Source organism: Protopterus annectens, chromosome 3.part0 (assembly GCF_019279795.1).
Source record: "Protopterus annectens isolate FY-2018-M chromosome 3.part0, PAN1.0, whole genome shotgun sequence".
NCBI classification, from domain to species: Eukaryota; Metazoa; Chordata; order Ceratodontiformes; family Protopteridae; genus Protopterus; species Protopterus annectens.
The window spans coordinates 1,305,599,547-1,305,616,332 of record NC_056731.1 but is presented as its reverse complement, the minus strand read 5'-3'; positions in this window follow the sequence as shown (position 1 = coordinate 1,305,616,332).

Here is a 16,786-nt window from a genome sequence, read left to right as displayed (position 1 = left end):
CCCAACACCACACTCCCTGACACTGTAAACCCCCATCAGAGTTATAAAATGGAAAAAATTAATTTTTTTTTTAAATCCACGATATAGCTGCCTGTATTTGCGTTTGTTTGCATGGGTGTACCCATAGCTTAACCAAAGTTAGCAATTGTGACATTGAAGAGCATATAAGAACTACTTATGCAAATTAATCCAAATAGCAATAGCGTAATGGTAGAGCGTATGCACAAAGAGAAGGCATTCACGGTTCGAGTCCCAGCACTCCCCTTCTTATTTATGTTTTAAATCAGTATTTGAAATAATACCAGACAAATATGATTAAAATTTTATTAAAAGCAGTGACATGGCCAATGTATCAGCGAACAAAATATATATTTTTAAAAGAACCAGATATAAAATAGCCTGCCATTAAGCAACGTTTTACACAGCTAAACACAGATGCCCATAGTTTAATAGCACTATACCCATGTAAACAGAGGTGCCCATAGGTTAATAGCACTTTATCCAGCTAAACAGAGTTGCCCATAGTATAATAGCGCTTTACCCAGTGCAATAGAGTTGCCCAACATTTAAAAACGTTTTACCCAGCGCAATGTGTTTGCGTGGATGTGCGTGCCGTGCCAACCAGGGCACCATAGGGCACAGGGGAGCAACGTAGAGCTAAGTTGCTTAAACACAGCCACACCCCCTAGCCTGTCTAGACATTATTAAAATAAAAGAAAGACAAGGTTTGAACGCAGGACCCTTTGCGTCATAATCAAAGTACAGAACCACTAAGCCATGACAACATAGGGGAAAATGCCACTATTAACATACATAAACTTAGGAATGGTAGTTTAACCATTACTAAGCAGGACTGTAGTCAGCCGAGAATTTTACAAAATGGCCAATCAGAAAAAAGTGCAGGAAATGTGGCATATTTAAGCCCCACAGGCGGGAATACACACTATAACTGATTGTAGCTCACATCTGTGGTCAGAATGTCTGGTGTTGGAGAGGGAGTGCGCTTCCGAGTGCAGAAATGGGGCAACGAGGAGTCCAAATACAAGGTTTGGCTCCTAGTCCACCATCACGAGGCAAGACTCCTGCAGGGCCAGTCCCAAGGGATGGAATACAAGGCAGAGGCTTGGAACCGGTTAGCTCGTGACCTCACCAGTGCCACAGGTGTTCCCCGGACTGGTGAGCAGGTCCGTCACCACCATGCAGACCCGAAGAGACGAAAGGAGGACCGCCTGAACCAGTGGATACAGGAGGCCCGTGGGATGCGGGATACCCCACAACTGAGTATGTAGCCATGGAATGCAGTATGTAAGGATTTAAAATGGAGTATGTATAATGGATAGGTATGTCTCAATATCCCTTCATTTACGTTACAGCTGCAGGTGACAGTGTTATGAATCAGCAAGCCTATGCTGATAAGCTGCTAAGGCTGCACCGCCAGGCAGGTTAGTGATTATTCTGCATGTATTGTTATATAAAATATGGGAGAGAGCATGAAAGAAAGTGTTGTAGTCCAATAATACAGCCATAAAATGGACTGAATAAGCCCTCTGCATGTACTGTCAGATAAAAACGTTAGAGAGGCAGAAAAAGAGTGTAGTAACCCATTTAGAAAGGTAACAAATGTCTGGAATAATATCTCTGCAGGCACTGCCATATAAAATAATACGTGAGTGAGCCTGAAAAAATAGTGTGCTAACCTATTAATAAAGGTATAATATGTCGTGAACATGTCTGCCATATATACTGTTAAAACAAATAAAGGAGTGAACCTGTGGAAAAGTGTGTAATGTCATTAATAAAGGTCTAAAACCCAGAGTGTGTCTGTTTCACTTAGTATGAAATGTTGTTGTACCCTTGCATTATACAAATAGTAATGTGTTAGAAAGTGCTGGCAACCCAGAGTTCTGCAGTCCCATCTAAAGTGGGCGATGGAAGTGCTAGTAGCTGTGAAGTAAATATACAGTCCTCAACAGTCAGTTACTGGCTGGCATGCATAAGTAAATCTGGCACACGAGTAGCATGCAAATATGTTCCCCAGAAATGTAAGTGTGCTTCAATAAATGCAGGGTTCTGTACAATTAATAGTGAAAATGTCATGTGAAACATCCAGATATGTAGATAAAGAAATATAAATGCAACCATGAAATATGTAGCAGTAACATCTGCATCCTGGGCAGTTAGTATGTGAGATATAGGTTGAGTATAGATTGAACTAGCCAAACCCATTACACAACCTAATGCATGGTGGCAAGTGTAATAATACATGTAGGGAATGTACACCTGCAGTCACTAGGAATGTAGTGTAGAGTAAAAGTGTTTATAAGATGTTTAAGGGAGGTTTTTTCTACACCCTACTGTTTGTGCATAAACCATGCAATTCCGCACCTCAATGGGTATGTGTAATCTTAAATATTTGTCGGGCTATATGTCCTATTGTTCCATAAATATTTGCACTCATGTTGATCCAAGTGCCCTGTTTAAACATCATGTCCACGGTGGCCTGTTGCTACCAATAATCCCTGCATGTGGTTGGAATAACCACTGTTGTTCAATATATGCATGTGTTATGGTTGCTGTTCAGCTGTTGGAACTGTGGTGTGTTGGGTTAATGGGAATATTACTGCATGCTGTTACAACTAATCTGGAATGCTGTTGTTTATGTTGTAATGAAACACACAGAATCACAGAACGTATGGAAAGGCTGGTCCCAGCGGACCCACCTGTCCCTCCTCAGTTGGCAAGAGCACCTGGCACCAGTGGCTCTGGTGCCCAGCCCGGACTCCCCTCCTCCGTTGGTCCTGTGCCACCTTCATGTGGAAGCGCTGCAGGGGATGGGGCTCGTCCCTCCGTGCAAGCTTGGGTGGAGAAGAGCCGCCCGTCACCCTTCGAAGGGTCCGGATTGTGGTGCGTAGGGAGATCCAGCGTTCAGTCGCTGATGCCCTTAGCCAGCTTGAGGCGAGAGTGGCGCATCTCACGAGTGAGACTGCCCTTCCTACTCAGCCCCCAGCACAGCCACCCCGGGGCTGTGAAGGTGCAGTGGTAACTGCCCATGGGTGGGGATCTCAGTTCCACTGTTACCATCTGTGGGCTCATGGGCTTGCGATTTCCGAACAACCTTCCCCGTCAATTGTGTTCACCCACCCCATGTGTCAAATTCCACCCCGTATGCGTCTTGTTTGTCTTGTCTGTTTACCTCCCCAACCTACCTCCCCAAATATACATATATACCCTACCTCACTTACCACTCTCACCTAAAAAAAAAAAACAAAAACAAAAAAAGGGCAATCTGTACCCAAAACAAAATGATGCCCCATACATAGCTTCCCATTTTGCACACATGTCCATAGGACATGTACACCAATAATTCTAATTGGCAGTGCAACAAACTATGTTGTCCTCACCCCTCTCTCAGGGGTGGAAGGTCTCAAAACTCACTCCAAATTTTCAACATATGCACAGCTGTTGCTGTTAAAGAAATGGGCAGCTATGGGCCTTCCCTACACCCTTCCTGCACATCCCGAGCTTGTTTTCCTACTGTCTGTCCCTCTCTGTGCCCCCTTTTTTCACCACTTTCCTATCTCCCCATTTTCTTTTCTTTAAAAGAAATTAGCACGGGGGTTAGCGAGAGTAAGCACTTTTAAGCAGTAGTTAGCGGGGGTACGCGAGTGTGAGCTTGTGTGCGCTTAGCTAAGCATTGCTAAGCGTCACGCAAACCCACACCAACCCGCTTACAACTGCTTAAAAGTGCCTTAGTCACTCTGTATGACAAGGCCCTTGTATTGCTCAGCAACAAAATAAAAATACCCTTGTCAATCTCGAACCCGGGACCTTGGACTCTCCGGTCTGCATAAAGTACCACTAAACCATAGCAGATATACAATAACTTAGTGCTGAAAGCAATTTAACATGCATTACCATGAGTGAATGTAAAGGGAAAATAGGAATGGCATAACACAAATCTTGTTCTGTGGGCCTTAACCAGCAGGTGTTGTTGAATTGCATGACATGACTGTGAAATGATAATCAGCTATGCTAGTAGGGAATAAGGTTACAGTAGCAGCTTACAAACCCCACACAGTATCAGAGTAGGATACACACTGGCATATTAACATAGGTCACAGGCTAGACCTCCCAACAGTGACTGCCCTACAGTGATGACCCTGATTAGTAAACAAATGTTAGCTGTGCCCCTCTGACTCCCTGTGAAATGTAATAACAGTAGGCAGAAAAGTGTTGAATCTCACTTCATAGCAAATGTCAATAAGTGAGAGTAGACACTGCTTGCACGTCAGAAAAGGTGTAGTAATAGAAATGCTCTGAATCACCTAAAGTCTGAACTGAAAAATGTTAGAACTATATCACAGGTGTATCCCAGTTATATGTACCTTTCCCTGAGGCTGTTCAAATATATACGTGAGAGTATCTGAGGCCTGGAAGAGTCAGAAACACACAGGCATATCAGCTTGTCTGCTGTTACACACTCTGCAAATAGCTGTAGAATGAATCCCACAAGCATGCCCTTATGTAGAAGTACAACATAGAAATAGCAAAAGATGTAGCCATGTACTGCTAGCAAACACCTGTGATAATGCCATTGTTCAGGTGCTGAAAAGACTGCTGTGGTGCACAGTCAAAGAATACTAGGCAGATCTCTGTCTACCATCTGGATATGTCCACAGGTGGGAGCTACTCAGACAGACTACAAGCCTTCATAGACTTACAGGTACACAACAACTCTGCATGTTCAGCAAGATAAATATCACACGATAATAAATAATGCACACTGCAGTTCTGCACCCCTACCCAAAGGTACTATATACCCATGTAGCCAGGCACAACCAAGGGTGTAGGTAGGCATACACAGTACAGAAATATGTCCAGTCATCCTGAGCAGACTGTGCTAATGCCAATACAAACCACAAACTGTTCAGATGTGAGTAACGTACTAATGACAGTATAGTTGTTCACAAACAGTGCAAGTGCCTGATATTCATAATTGGTAGTACAACATACTTAGATGTCCTCACCACTCTCTCAGGGGTGGAAGGTTTCAAATATCCCACCTAATGTATTGCATATGCACAGCTGTTGCTGGTAAAGAAATGGGCAGCTATGGACCTTCTCCACACCCATCGTGTACATCCCAAGCTAGTTTCCCTACTGTCTTCCCCTCTTTGAGCACCCTTTATCACCACATTCCTATCTCCCCATTTACTTTTCTGTCAAAGACATGAGAGCGGGGGTTAGCGGGAGTGAGCACTTGTAAACAGTAGTAAGCAGGTTTGCACCAGTGAGCACATGTGTGAGCCTAGCTTAGCATTGCTAAGATATGATAAGCTCCACCAAGCTTAGCTTACTATTGCTAACATATAATACGCTAAGCTAAGCTTAGCTTAGTATTGCTAAAATACAATCTGCTAAGCTAAGTGTTGCTTAGCATGGCTAAGCGTTGCGCAAACCTGCTCCAACTCGCTTACGACTGCTTAAAAGTGCCTTTGTCACTCTGTATGACAAGGTCCTTGTATTGCTCAGCAGCAAAATAAAATACCCTTGTCAGTCTCAAACCCCACACCTTGGACTCACCAGTTTGCATGATGTACCACTAAGGCACAGCATATATACAATAACTTGGTGCTGAAAGAAATATAACATGCATTACAAGGAGTGCATGTAAAGGGAAAATAGGAAAGCCATAGGAATACATTACAATAAAGAAATATGGCATGCATTACAAGGACTGAATGTAAAGGGAAAATAGGAAAGCCATAGGAATACATTGCAATAAAGAAATATAACATGCATTACAAGGACTGAATGTAAAGAGAAAATAGGAAAGCCATAGGAATACGTTGCAATAACTACTGTTGTATGCCAGTTAATTCCCTAATTCCAAAAGAAAGTACATACTCCCATGTATCCAGTGTTAGCATTAGGAGGTGTGAGCAAACTTACACACTGAGAAGAGTGTACTTGAAGAAGCAACAGTCAGGTTTCAGTACAACATGCATTTCACTGGCTACAACCCAGCTTCAGATATGAGACATATAGCAACCTTCTGACTGACACAACAGTGTCCTCAGCAAACAAGCATGGTCCCCACCTTGCAAAACTGAAAGGCCTACGCTTACCTAACCTATCATTTTATAGCAGTGTCCTGAAATCACAGTGAGATCTGCAATTACCACACAGCAGGCTGCATGCAATTACTAAATAGTGGGCACCAATTGGTGCCGAGGCCATCACATGCACATGTGCAGATACCTACAAAAGCAGCCTGTACTTGCTGTCCACACATGCAATAATATCATTGCAGCAACTGGAGAGAGAGAGAGCAAGCAAGAGAGACAGACAGACAAACAGTTGGAGAGACCAAACCAAAAAAAAAAAAAAAAAACAGAGGAAGTTGGAGACACCGACCAACCAAAACAAAACATAAAATAAACAGAGGCAGTGGAGGACACCGACCTAAACAAATAAAAATAAAAAAACATCAACAGGTACAACAGACTGAGGTGAGAAATACAAAGATAAGGTATGTAACACAGATGTATTTGCTGGCATCCGAATGATGTGTCTGAAGAGTACTCTACATTCTGTGAACACTCCTTATGTGGTAGCAGTCCGTATCTATATGTATATGCAGATGTGCATAGGGCAAGGGACATACTGCAACTGTTAGTGAAGGCTGGACATATATATGCATTTGAAGATTGCTATGTGCACATATCTATGTAGGTTGTAGTGTGTGGCATTGAAAACAGCAAGCAGTGCAGGTATATGTCATGTGGTGGTTAAATGCTGTGGGACTGAGTTACAGCCAATGAGGTCTGCTACGACTATACGGCCTGAGGACAGCGAAATGCATTCTGCACAACACTGTGCAATATTATTACATAATCGTATGTCTCACAACTGTTCCATAATTGATATTCCCACCATGAAAGGTGGCCAGTATATCTGCATATATGTGTATGTATATGTACAGCAGTGGCTGTTTACAAGTATGTGCATATATATATATATATATATATATATATATATATATATATATATATATATATATATATATGTATATATAGATATGTATATATATATATATATATATATATATATATATATATATATATATATATATATATATATATATATATATATATATATATATATATATATATATATATATATATATATATATATATATATATATATATATATATATATATATATATATATATATATATATATATATATATATATATATATATATATATATATATATATATATATATATATATATAGATATATGTATATATATATATATATATATATATATATATATATATATATATATATATATATATACATATGCATATATACATATATAGATATACATAGATATATAGATATATACATATATACATATATAGATATATATAGAGATATAGAGAGCACCCCAGCACTACCAGGTTATACCTCATACCATGCTTTTCAGCCCCAAAACTTGGACCGAACCACAAAAAGAGGGTGAGTATCGATATTCATCAAAGATACCCACACCTCCAGGTTGGTGGCAAAGCACAAAGCATCAGAGACTATCCATGTGCAACTAACAGTGGATAAAACTGCCTTCCAGTTTATAGCCTGCTACAGACCACCCTCCCAAACCCAGAAACCCCACTCAGCCTTTCTGAGAACACTGGAAAATATGAAGGTCTCTCCAAACACCATTATATTGGGCGACTTCAACTACCCAAACATAGACTGGGAGCATTACTCTAGCTCCAACACCCTAGCCCAAAGGTTCCTAGAATTTATAAACTCAAATGCTATGGAACAACTTGTTACCACTCCCACAAGAGGGGAAAACATACTGGACCTGATCATCACCAATATGGGGACTCTATGCTCCAGACCAGAAGTGTATCCCTCACTGGTAAGATCAGACCATAAACTAATCTCACTGGATATTCACATCCCGACTCCATCCCCTGCCCAGAAAACCACAGTGAAAAACTTCTCTAAAGCAAATTTCACACTCCTCAAAACCAAGGTGGAATCCTTCAAAGCCCCTGGGCCTGTGGAAAATACGGCCCAGAATGCAGAATCCTTTATAAACGCATTCTATGAACACCTTCAGGAATGCATGGATCATGCGATCCCAAATAAAACCAAGACCCAATCCTCCAAAGGCAGACGTCCTGTCTGGTGGACCCCAGCCATAAACAAACTATACAATAGAAGGAGGAAGGTACTAAATGATAGAGCAAAATCCCAAAAAGGAAAGGCATCACTGATCAGTATTAGCAAAAAACTACGGGCACTCATAAAATTGTCTAAGGCCAGCTTCGAGAGAAAAATTGCACAGGACACTAAGGATAATCACAAGGCTTTCTTTAGTTATGTTAGGAACCTGGGTGGTAATTCCCAGATATGCTCAGAATTAGTCCAAAATGACAAAAAATACACTGAACCCACAGACATTGCCAACATCCTAGCTGACAGGTTCAGCGCAAACTCCCCCCCCTCCCAACAAAAAGGGCAAATATATATCCCAGCAGAGTGCTGCCCCCCTGACATCTCAGATGCTCAGGTAAGAGCCGCCCACTCCAAAGCAAAAAACACAGCATCAATGGGATAAGACGGTGTCCCAGGCTGCATCCTACATGAACTCCAAGAAGAGCTAAACCCAAACATAAAACTACTGTTCAATCTCAGCCTTACTACAGGATATGTGCCGAAAAAGTGGCGTACAGCAACAGTGGTCCCTCTCCATAAGGGTGGTGCCTCAACGGATTCTGGAAACTATCGCCCCATAAGCCTGACTAGCTTCGTTTGCAAAGCTATGGAAATGATCATCATGGACCTCATAAATAAAGATATTGGGGACCTACAGACACTGGATCCTACTTAGTTCGGCTTTGTTAAGGGCAGATCCTGCCTCTTAAACCTGGTTGATTTCTTTGAAACAGTCACCAAGGCCATTGGCGAGGGGAAGGTGGTCCACACAGCCTACCTGGACCTCGCAAAAGAATTCGATACAATACCCCACTCGGGCATTATAGATAAGCTCACCAGCTTAAATATAAACCCCTATGTCACTAGATGGATTGCAAACTGACTCAAGGACAGAACCCACATGGTTAGAATTGCTGGAGCCATGCCAGATTCCAAACCAGTTACAAGTGGTGTCCCACAAGGCTCAGTCCTGGGACCTCTCTTGTTCGGTATATATTTCTCGGAGGTACAGGCCAACATGGAAGGACTGTGGCTGACCAAGTTCGCAGATGACTGCAAACTGGGTGCCATAATCGACTCTCCAGCCGACACAAGCATCCTCCAAAAGGGCCTCATAGAAACAGACAACTGGTGCCAGAGCCATGGCCTCAAGCTAAGTGCCAAAAAGTGTATAGTCATCCCCTTTGGCAAAAACAAAGTGCCCACAAATTACCACATAGGTGGTAATCCATTAAGTACAGAGGAAGTAATTAGGGACCTGGGGGCCCAAGTTGATAGCAATCTCTCATTTGACAACCACGTGGCCAAAGTGGTTAGAAAAACATTTTATATAGCCCACCTAATCATGAAGGGATTCACATCTAGATCAGGGGAGGTCATCGTGCCTCTTTACTCATCCCTCATCAGGCCCATAATTGAGTACAATGCCCCTTTTGGGATGTACCATACCAGACACCTGCAGCAACTGGAAAGACCCCAAAAGTACCTCACCAAGAGGATCAAAGGGCTCAAACAGATGCCATATGCTGCCCGGTTAAAGAAACTCTAGCTCTCACGGTGGCATACCGCCTGTTCAGAGGCGATCTGTGCCTGACGTATAAAGCCATGTCCAACCCGGAATTAATGGACATGCTGCACCTCAGAAAATCCAAATCCCATCGAGCTACATGCTCGAGAGACTTGAACCTCAGCACTGAAATAAATAGGACATGCTGGAGGGACAGATTCATAACCCAGAGGCTCCCTTCACTCTGGAATAAAATCCCAGTCCAGGTTAGGTAGAGTCCCTCATTGACTCTCTTCAAGAGGAATCTTGATGAGTGGATGGGAGATCATAGGTTTGCCCCGGGTATCACTTCTGTGTCCCTGTTAGACAGAGGTAAATTATACTAACCTCGAAAAAGGGCATAGCAAAATAAATTTAAAATGGGTGGCGAAAGCCAAACACATTCTGGCTAGGCTTATAAATGCCCTAGGGCAGATAGCCTAATATGAACCTATGAACCTATATATAGATATATACAGATATATATGGATATCTATGGATATATATAGATATGTACCTATATATATATCTATATATCTATCTATATATATATATATATATATATATATATATATATATATATATATATATATATATATATATATATATATATATATATATATATATATATATCTACACATATATATATATATATATATATAGATATGTATATATATATATATATATATATATATATATATATATATATATATATATATATGTATGTATATATATATATATATATATATATATATATATATATATATATATATATAGTGAGAGAGGGAGACACAGGGTCAGACGTATTGCAACAGGTGCCTGGTGACCAAGGCATGGACTGAACACCAGTGTTAATACTGCAGTGCCGTACCCCATTTCAAAACACTTTACCCACTAACTACCAGATAGGTGGTTGCCTGAGTAACACTGAAGGTGTCAGAAGGGAACATGGGACACAGGTGGACAGTAGCCTCCCCTTTGATATTCACAGTGCCACACTAGTCTTGTAATCTGCCTACGTGGTACGTATAATCACAAACGATGTGTCATGTACGGAAATATAGGTCAGTGTTCCCCTGTACTCATCACAATGCCCCATGTGGTATGTACCTCACATGACAACTACAGCAAGTGGAAAGTCCACAGACATACCTCACAAAGGGTAATACTGCCCTGAAACACATACCCTATGCAGACTGACTCACATAACCACAGCTACAGTGCATTGTATACCGGCCACCCAGAGGTTACCTCTGCCAAACATACAGAAGCATGCCACACCCATAGGAGTCAGACAACCACCATGTCAACACCTCACAATCCCACCGGGCTACACGGCCTAGGACCCTAGTCCCCTCAACATCACTAAACAACACATGCTGGAGGGATAGGCTCCTACTGGCAAATATGCCATACTCTTGAGTAAACCACCCAGCATGAACAAACAAGGCTCCTCAGTAGCAGATGTCAGACATACCCCTGATGATTGTCTGGGGGATAGGTAACATGCCCTGGGAATCACCTCTGTGTATCTGGTTAACAGGAAGAAGTGAAATCTAATTACATGTGTGTCACAGGCCAGTGTAGCATATGGCTAAGAAGCTGTAGGCCCCAGGTACAATAGCGTATTACCTACTTATGACACAATGCACACAGACATGTACACAGTGCAGTACCAGCTATGTGAGGTGGAATGAGTGTGACAGTGAATGTGTGCAAGGTCTGTGATGGTGCGATAGCTAGGAGTGAGGTTGTTTCTGTCATGGTCGTTTGTGTCCTACGTGTGAGGCCAGAGAAAGATGTGTCAGTTATTGGGATGCAGACATAGTAGGATGGTTTATGTTGTGATGTAGTTTCTTGTGTACTACTGTGGTGTCCCATCATAGGCTGAAGCAATACATGTATGCTCAGTAAGTTGTACTGCTGGTGAATCCATCCGACAGTAGAACTGTTGTACCACCTGAATCTGTAGGCCTAAACAGCACAGTATGGTGTATGTTCATATTCCCTGGTAACACTGTCTTGTGTGTTTCCTGCAGTCTGCACAGATTACATTCCTCAGGCATAGGTATCTGTAAGTAGGGGCACACAGTACTGTAAGGTACATAGCAAATGCTCATCTGTGTTAGCATGCATTTGTGTGTGGTATGAATGTCTGATGTGTGTGTAATGATGCCTGTACCATGTCTGCAATCACATGTGTGATGCAGGGTTTGCGTGTGTACCTAGTAAAATGTATACTCTGTTACAGCAGTATGCCAGCTGTATTAACAACTGTGCACATATGTTAGGTAGGGGTATGGCATCAATTACTAGGGTGGGTTACTGGTTATACTCTAACTGTACTTCACATTCATTGCAATGGATCACATATATCTGCATGCATTAGCTTGATATGTACCCCCCTCGCAAGGCTGTGCATTGGATTCCAAACAGTGAGCCGAGTACTGGTGTATACTGATGTGTCATATGGAGTGTGACAGGCACTGTCAGCCGGTTGTGGGCTGAGCACTGATATGTGGTATTGAATGTGTGTATCCTGTGACAGACGAACAGATGCTATATATGGCAGTTAACTGATATCTGTACTGTATAATGTTAAGTGTGCCACATGACTTGCTCACACATATCGTTTACTTGTCTTCCAGGCTTATGGCTCATCACAGGAACCCCTGCTACACAGCTGCAGAGGAACAGGAAATCCATCACAGCCTGGTACAGCACTATACCCTGCTGTTTTCAAAGGCCAGCCAGCACCAGCAGGAGTGTACTGCACTGTGGCAAGAACTTGTTTGTCGGGTAAATGACATAGGCATGCATAACCGGACATATGAGCAGGTACGCCATCACTGCATTGATTTCATTAGACATGTCCGGTGGCGTGCGTCTGATATCCACAGACAACAGCTTGCCACAGGTGGTGGGGTGGCCATACATCCCCCCCTCACCAGAGTGGAGGAACTGCTGCTAATTGTGGTGACTCCTGGCCTACAGCAACAACAACATCACACATGTGTCATTATGGAGGCCGGAGCCACCCAGCATAGTGACATGGAGCATGCAGGTAACATGCTCTAGCTGTAGACTACTGTTACCTGTATTGTTAGATTATGCATGTGTGAGATGTGTACTGTGTTTAGCAGTTGTGCTGCCTATTGTGTGCAATACTGATAATTTGAATAGTATCTGTACACCTATGCCTGTTGTTCTACTGTAGTTTAACACACTCACAGTAGCAATGCCACAGGTGTGGCCACTGACAAACTGTGTCATATTCTTGCAGTCACTCTGGTGTGACAGCAGGGCAGACGTTACATGCTGGTGAGTGTGTTAACACTTTAAACTTGGTATTGAACTGTGCAGGTCATAGGTGAGGTGTAGGCCATGTACACATAACACACCTACGCATAATGCATGCTGGGTATGTTTGCTGTGAGATGTGAAACATCTCAGTAATGTCAGTAGCTACCTCATTCACATGCAATGCACAGAGCATCAGACACAAATGTGGCAGCACTGTACTGCACATTGGATAGGCATAGTTGACACACATGTACACAACATAACATGTTTGTCATACGCAGTACACCTCAACATGCTACACATAGTGTAACCAGACACCCACTGCCAGGTCATACTTCAGTATCCCACATGTAATCCACACACCACACATACCATACCTGAGGGGTAGGGGCCTAGCATGGGGCTGTGCAACACTCTGCAACACATAACACAGTCATGTTAGGCAATGCTCCCTATTGGACACCTCACACACCCTTGTGCAACGTGGCTGTGTAATTGTGAACTTAGCCACGGCACTGTGGTTCAGGTACAGCATGCTAAGCGGTGGTCTAGCACACTTTAGTGGCCTTGAGTGACCACATGATGCATGATGATGATGGCTAATGGTACTACACCCCATACTGTTACAATGGCCATGTCCAGGATTGGTATCCCACCACGTATACATGCACCACCCATCCCGTGTGTGTACATAGCATGTATGTGCTACACCTATGTCCACAATTATCTGCTACAGACACAGACACTGCAATCAGACATGGAAATCCATGTGACACACAGATAACACACGCAGTCATGGTATGTATACCTGTGTGTGATGGTGCACAGGAAATTGCAGAGCTTATAATACTTGCACAGAAATGTCATGTCCTTGTACATACACATTGTGATTCAGGGTGTAGGCAATCACTGAACATGTACACACATGCACCACAGCCATGTACACTGTCATCAACTATGGCTGTCTGCACTCACACTGCATGGACTTGATCAACACTTACTCTGAATGCTGACATTTGTGCGTGACTGTTTGCCTTGTGATACTGTCACCCACCTTCAACCAGTATTGAGTATGATTGGAAGTCTGTTGTGTGTGTGTATCTGCTGTAGTGAGGAGTGTGCATGTGTTCCTGTGTGCATGTGTTCCTGTGTGCCTGTGTGCCTGTGTTCCTGTGTGCATGTGTGCATGTGTGCATGTGCAGACCGTAACGTGTGATTCCTGTCTTCCTCTCACATGTGCTGAGGTAGGGCTTGGCGAAAGCAGCAGGTGACCTGAAGCCACTGCCACGGATAGTGGTGATGATGAAACATGTATTTTGGCACAGGTAAATTTGACAGGGTCTGTCGTTGGTCCACCAATCGACAGTACACAGCATTCAACCCCATCTATGTGCACACTCATACTGCCATTACATCCCTCACCACCAATGGCCATAGGGGAGGAACAGCATACAATTGGCATTGACCAGGAGAGTGTGGTACCCATGGCACGTGCATCCCCTCACAGCAGCCATAGTCGTAGACCCACAATGGTACCACATAGGCAGAGGTCCAGGGGTTCTCGGGGGAGCACCACTGGATGTATTGCCCCTGGCAGGCGTGCCCTCACAGGTCTTACGATGACCACTATAGTCCAGGCTGTAATGCAGGCTCAGGCATGTATGGAACAGTACAACAGGCAGGGACTTAGGGCACAGAGGGCACATAACACCGTTATCAATGACAGCATCCGTGACCTTGCCAGTGCCATCCGGACATACACTGAGGTCATTGATAGACATTGGGGGGAGACAATAGATGCCCTCAACAACATGTCTTCCTCACAACAGGACCATGCGGGACGGTTGTGATGTCGACGTGGACGCATGCCAGCAACAGCTGGCAGTGGTCACGGATGGCCCACAGCTCACAGCCACTCCCGTAGTGGCAGTACCAGACCCAGCAATGCTGGGGCTGTCCTGTCCATTGTCCGTCCCAGTAGACCATGTGCACGTGGCTCTGGCCAGTCCCAGCAGGGACATGGGTCCAGTCATCATACCTCTGCCTCTGATGACAGTACCCAGTCAGGGTTGGTACCCGATAACGTCCGTAGCACCCCTGCCAGGCACAGGTACTGTGTCCATGGCCAGAGACAGTGATCTGTACAGCCAAGCAGGTACAGTCTGTCCCACAAACCACCGTGTATGGCAGCCACATGGTGGAGCTGTGTGCATGCAGACACACACACACATTAAGCAAACAACTAGGGCTCACACATACACACACACACATTACATCAACATTGGCCCTTGCTGTACTGTTGTCCCACACACACACAGACACACACACACACACACACACACACACACACACACACACACACACACACACACACACACAGACATGTCAATTGGATGGGTCAATGTCAGACTCTGGCAAACAACAAAGTGCCCTGTGCATATGATGATACCTGTGCCGCCTCCTGTCATCTGCATTATTGATGGAGGGACAGGCTAACATGGTGCTGATGCACAGGGTGACACTATAGCAGTGTAGCAATTATAGCAAGTTGTCAACAAGGAAGTCTAATTACATCCTTGTAGGTATATCTGAGCAGACATTATGCATCAAAGCTCTGATTGTCAATGTAGCATTGTTTACACTACTGTTAGGTCTGAGTATGTATTATCCACCCATGTGCCACTTGGCTGATGTGTGATGTGTTGCCAGCATTTGTTAGCGAGTGGACAGTACGTGTGTGATGTGTGCAGTACAGATTAGCAAGTGTACATCTGTGAACATGGTGTGTGCACACTGTCTAGATGTATCTGCATATTGGACACATGGGACGTGTGGTATACCCTATCATACACATTATTAACATCCCATTGCATCTTTCAATGGCCAGTATGCATTCTACTACAGTTCTGTACAAACATGGGTAGACATGTGTATGACATGGGTTGACACTATGCTGCGGGTGATACCGTTAACATCAGTCAATGATTTGCAGTCTGGTAGTATATACTACCTCAACAGCATGACTATAAGCAATCATTGGATGATGTCCTGACAAATGACACACAGTAGTAGGGAACCCAGTATCAATTAGATCCTTCCAGTGCTACACTATAACACTAACCAGTGGTGATGACTGCCACCCATTACTGTGACCACACCTGTGTGTCATATAGCCCCCTTAGGTACATGCAGACACACTAGGGATGTGTCCATCCAAATCTGGGAATGCATGGAATGGCCTACAATGCATTCCCTGGATGGGACGCATATCCTACACAAGGGTATCATACAGACAGATACCTGTTGTGTGATACATGCTGTATAGCAGTAAGCTGACTATGGCATAGTCATCCTCATATACTATACATACTATCCCGTCAGTACCACACCGGTGGTAGCCCTCAACATGTATGTCGGGTTCCATTGTGTACATACAGACCCATGTTATGTCATGTGTCCATTGGTATTCACATATCCTTAGGTATTGTGGAGTCCCAAGGTGTATCACAGACATTAGAGGCCTGAATGCATATCCACAAGGCAGTCGTACACCTATAAAGACTGTCCATTCTTGGCAGACTTTGTTGTGTATGACCATGTCTGACATATACCCCAGGCATATACCCTCACTCACATTACTCTTAAGTAACTGTCATGGGTGTGTGCACCACAGATGACCTTGGCCACAGAACATGACAGTGG